Source organism: Mesocricetus auratus, unplaced genomic scaffold (assembly GCF_017639785.1).
Source record: "Mesocricetus auratus isolate SY011 unplaced genomic scaffold, BCM_Maur_2.0 Super-Scaffold_6723, whole genome shotgun sequence".
NCBI classification, from domain to species: Eukaryota; Metazoa; Chordata; class Mammalia; order Rodentia; family Cricetidae; genus Mesocricetus; species Mesocricetus auratus.
The window spans coordinates 15446435-15452434 of NW_024429183.1; positions in this window are offsets into that span (position 1 = coordinate 15446435).

Consider the following 6000-nt stretch of genomic DNA (forward strand, 5'->3'; position numbering starts at 1 on the left):
CATCATAGGTTAGTAGTCTCAGAGGTGTCCTGCTCAGGGCTTCTTTTAACGCTAACAGGCTCTGGCCAGATGTGATATTTCTCTGTTTTTTAGCACTGGAGAGGTAAAGGCAGGAGGATTCTAAGTTCCAGGCCAATCTGGAGAGTTGTAAAGCTACAGAGTGAACCCCTGCTACAAAACACAAAACATGGCAAACAAAACCCACCCTGGAAACAGCTAAGCACCAACCTCCAGTTGCTTTTGCACCTTTGAATACATATAATTACTGTTCAGATAATGACCAAGCTGTGGTGTTCTCACTTCCTACACTGGCATTTCTATACCAGGTGACATTTGTGCAGGGACTTCTCAGTGGCTCAGCTGAGATGTTCTGAAGGGCTCATGGCCTGAGCTCTTTCTGTCCAGTCCTTTCCTTTCCCATCTAACAGGTGCAGTAACTACCGAGACCTTTGAAGGCTCTAAGGATATGAGGCTCTATTCCTGTTACTCCATACTTCATGGGCATTTCCCCCAGCAAGTCCCTTGAAGATCTAATTCTGTTCTGGTTCTGCTTTAACGGAGTCTTGAACGGACACAGTTGCTATTGCTATTGTTAGTGGAGAGGCTGGTGACTGGAATGTATGCTCACTGTGGTAGGACTACAGATATGTGAAGCTAATATGATTCTTTTTTGAAATCATTACAGATTTACAGGAAGCAAAGATAATGAAGTACTCCAGGTCTTTCACCCAGTTTCCTTCAATGGTAGCATCTTACACAATTCTATTATGACATTAAAGACAAGACACTGGCATTGATATAATAACACTGTTGCCAATTTATATGATTTTGTGCAATCAGGTTCTCATGTCTCTGACCACTTCAAAGTTATTGATCATATAAGACCCACTAAAGTAACAGTTTATTTCCAAGTCAGCCAATTCTATAAGCTAAAGGTGTGGACAATGCTTAAATAAAGCTTTAGGCAGAGAGACAAGTAGACATTGGGTGATGTTCACTTAGAAAAAAGCAATCCATCCATCCATCCATGCATGCATGCACCCTTCCATCCATGAATCCATGCATGCAGCCATGCATCCATGTATTCAAACATACATCAATTTGCCTATCCATCCACCCATTCTTTCTCAGCTTTTCTTAAGTGTCAGGAGCTCCACACTGAATCTATTGCACTTAAATAAATACTGTTATCAACATGGTAGCAGCAACAATCACACATCTGTTTGGGCTCAGATGCACTCAGCACTCATTGCTGTTTGGGGGTGGGGAAAAAGGTATACAGAGCTGTCCTGGGATCATTTCCACATTGGCAGCATTTCAACTGATAGCAACCTCCTGCTCAATGGCCAGGATCAGGCCTTTTTATGAGTCATTGTAAAGTGCTAAGTGCATTGACATATACTTCATAAATGCTAAATAATAACAAGTCAGTGAACCTAGAAGTATTGGATTCAGTATTCGAGACATTAAATCCAAGTTATGCTGTTCTAGAAGCCAGGCAAACAAATAAATCAACTCCAAATCAAATAAAGGCACATCCATCCCAGGCAGCAGTGGGTGTCGTCTGGAACGTTCTTTATGGGTGAGTGGCTTTCTCATGAATGGGCACTTGTTAGTATTTTACCTGACAGATCACCCACAAAGCCTTGCCTGTGATTTGGGAGAAGAGTTTTATATTCAATCCACAGCAGACAACAGTGACACTATATTCTTAAGGCTCCATTTCCCTTTATTTGATGCCAGAAAATCATATCTGCTGAAGCCCTGGAGAAGAGCAACTGTCACCCCACTGAGCAATTAGACTGATCCTGGTGGGGAGTCTCTGTAGGCAGCACTGGGAGACAGTGTTTGTATTTCAAAGCTAGGATTTAGTTTTCCTCTAAGATGTGAGTCTCTTTAGGGGTCCTTGTGACTCCTCAAGGCACACAACGTGGAATGCTTGCAATGCCACATAATCCTGTATTGGCAGCAGAAATGGACTGTGGTATGGACCAAGTGGTTTTCCAATTCTGTCTAGAGTCCTAACTGTGGCCTGTTGCAGTCTGATTCGGAGATCTGTCGACGCCATCTCTTTTTTCCTAGGAACCCATCTTGTCTCTACAGACACAAATTTACCTGAACACACATTATCTTAAGCATATTACAGTGCTGGTGCCTTTGGGAGTAAAGCCCAACTTGGTATGGCTAAAGACTGACCTCAAAGTAGATCATAAGTTAGAAGATGATGATAGTGACATCTCAGAAAGCAGCACACACAGACATGCTCACATTTGGAATACCAGATAGGAGGAGATGCCATTGCCCAATAGTCATTTCTAAAAGAAATTTAATCTCCTTCATTAGCATGCAAGGGGAAGAGAGTCAGAGAGGCACTCTCGCTGCTCAGGCCTAGCAGAGGAAGTGTTGAGTGGAAGAAACACCCAAAGGATTGGTACAGAGCCCAGGACCAAAGGGTAAAGTAACCGTCAGACGTTGAGCTTGCTAATTCTATTTCTACAAATGCAAAGGTGAGCCTGGCTCATCACATCTGCACGGTGCACACGCAACTCACTGTGTCTCACAGCTCTGAGTGCAAATAGGATAATATGTTAGTGGTCCCCTTATACAGTAGCACATCTCAGCCACCTGACAATGTGCCAGAAAGGCAGGCTTCTTTAACCTCACGGATCTCAACTTGGAAGACATGGGAAAAGGGTTGGAGAATGACTGTTATAGTGAGCCCCCAGTCTTGGAAGTGGGGGGAGAGCTTCCCACCACACTTTTGAAATCGTTGCATTGCTTTTCAATTCTCACAAAGATAAAACACTTTAAATTTCAAGGAAACATATTTAAAATAATTCCCTCCAAATTTTTCATTTTGCAAGAGAAGGAATTGAGAGGCCAAGTAATTGTCACAGGGTCCCAGACGACAAACAGAAAGTTAAGGATTCCAAGCAATAACTTATCAGTGTCCTTTGCACTCATTATACATTCCATTTGGTAAATTTTTTATCCTTCACATTTGGTATGTCCATTCACATAAGTAGAAACCTGAATGCATTTGCATATAATATCTAAAATGTAATTGTGACCATGCAATCAACTTGATATTCCTTGAAACAGCTAGTAAGGACTTCCACATTGTCAATATGAATATTAGGAAAAATAAAGTTCGGAGAGCAGCTGTCCTTACCTTCTTCAGATCTGCCCCAAAGACGACAGTAGGGACTTACAGTGCTCCTCTGCAATGACTGAGTCTCCAAACCAGTGCCTACAATAAAGCAAAGATAAAGAGTTTCAAAGAAACAGCTTCATTAAAAACAATAACCACAGTGACAACAACACATGCTGACCACACACTGCACCGCAAACAAGCCAGTTTTAAAGAGTCATAATTCTACTCATCATCTTTAAGTCAATAACTCACTTCACATTGTGTGGTCCTTGTCTGTTTAAAACACAGCTCTGAGTCTCTACAGATTCCAGATGTTTCTTTAATTAAAAATTACATTAAATTAAGTGTTTGTGTGTGTGTGTGTGTGTGTGTGTGTGTGTGTGTGTGTGTGTGTGTGTGTGTACCGTGTTGCAAGTGTGGAGGGCAGAGGATAATCTTGCAGGAGTTGGTTCTTTCCTTTCACGTGGTCCCAGGGACTGAAATCAGCCCAGTAGATTGGCAGCAAGTACCTTGCCCTGTTAAACCCTTTCTTGAGCTCCAAGGTAGTTCTTGACTATGTGAAGATTAATCCATGAATATGATTTTGAACTGTGAGAAGGGAATCTTTGATATAAGGTCTGACACTCTTGTTTCTTGATTATTCTCTTTAGATAACACACAGAGAAACAAAGAGCCACCACATCAAATGTGTGAGGAGTCAGAGAAAGCATGAGGGAACCGGTTAATAATTTACAGGGTTGCATTCATGGACTGGTTGTTAGAAGGACTCATTCATTTATTTTTGTTTTTATTTATTTTTTCATTTGTACAGATAGGGTTTCTTTGTCTATCCCTGGCTGTCTTGGAGCTAGAGGAGATCAGAACCCTGGGACTATTTGACTTCAAGACACATTGTTCCCCACTTTTTGCTTTTGGTATGAAGTGATATATATATATATATATATACATATATATTTAAATATATATATATTTAAAATTCTTATGTGTTGTCAGTGTTTTGTCTGTTTGCATGTATGTTTGTGCATCACTTGTGTGCATTGCCCGTGGAAGCCAGAAGAGGGCATCGGATACCTTGGATACAGATGGTTGTGAGTCCCCTAGGAGTGCTGGGAACCAATCAGGTCCTCTGGAAGAGCATCTAGTACTCTCAGCCGCAGAGCTGTCTCTCTAGCCTTCTTGCTATGAAGTATTTTAAACACTCAGAAAAAGTGCTCAATTTCTTAACTCTTTAATAGAATGGGTGATAATATTTATGCACGTTTGCTCCACATCTGTTTGGAGGGTAAAATGCTTTCACAGATGAATCTCCTTTTTAGACTCTCCTGATCCTGTTTGTCATACTTTCTTGTCCAAGTGACCATTCTACTGGAGTTGATGCCATATCCTTCCTGGAAATGACTTTATGCTTTCCTTACATGTATGTAACTACACTCAGAAGGATTTGGTATTCTATAAACACGCACACTGAGTACATACTCTTTTGTAAATTGCTTTTTTAACTGAACATTAAGGTTTTTTACTTTCGTGTTTGTTTTTATGAGACAGAGTCTCACGGTGTACCTCAGGCTGGTCTTGAACTCACGACCCTCTTGTCCAGCCTCTTGAAAGTTGCAATTACAGATGTGAACCCTTTGGTGGACATGTGAGCTATCTATCATTCTTCATTATTACAAGGTGAACCACTGGAAAGATTGCTGTGTGTGCATGCACATGTGGGAACATTTAGGAAATACAGGTGGCTGAGGGTGGGATTCCTGGGTGACAGGATGAGCATGTCTTTAAAGTTATTAGATATTGGCAAATTGCTCTCCAAGATAATGGTGCTAAATTACACTCCTTCCAATACACAGCAAGAATGTCCCTTCCTATCCTTGCCAACCATCCACATTTTCAAACTTTATAATGTTTTCCAGTCTGGTTAGGATGAAATAGCATATAATTATGGTTTCAAACACTCATGTCCTTAACCACTCCTCTCACTGTCTTCGCTTCTGGAAGCCTCATTTACACAAACATGGAGGCATGCCTTATAGCCTGTTTCTTGAAGTCATCATAAATGTGTGAGTGCATTTTGTATATACGAGGCACCATTTTTGCACATTGCTGGGGTTGGGGATAAAACATGTACTCATTCTAGAGGAAGCAAGATGACACCATGGATCAAATCCCAAATTTATACATATTTGCTTTGAACTTAAATAATTTCAGAAATTATAAAATGTTATAAGAATAGTGCAAAGAATTCCTACATATCCAGACTGTCTAAATCTCAACATTTTATCAGATCTTCATTAGAGAGAGAAAACGCTGTCCCACTTTTTTATCCACTTTTCCGTATTTCTCTGTGTGCATACATAGAGACACACACCTTGTTTTTTCTTTTTTTTCACTGATTTTATCCCTGAAAAAATTTTGAAACAAAGATACTGTTAAATAACAACCAAAAAAGCAGTAAAACAAGGAAATTAACATCAATGTAATACCGCAGCACACATATCTTATTAACTCTTTATCCACCATCATATATCAGTGTTTTCACACTATGAGAGTCATTTTGCCTTTTGCAGATTTAAGAGATCACTGCATTTCCTTCACTCTCAAAATTTTATTTGAATATATACACATATGCTTGTTGGTGTCACAGAAGCCAGAAAGAGTTGGATCCCCCTAGACTTGGGATCACAGGAGGTTCAGCTGTGTGACATAGGTGCTGGGAATTGAACTCAGGTTTTTTGAACAAGCAGCAGCCACTCTTAACCACTGACACATCTCTCCAGGCCCCAGTCTCACATAACATGAATGAATCCTTAAGTCTTCAGGAACTTCATACTTCTGAAGACTATTGC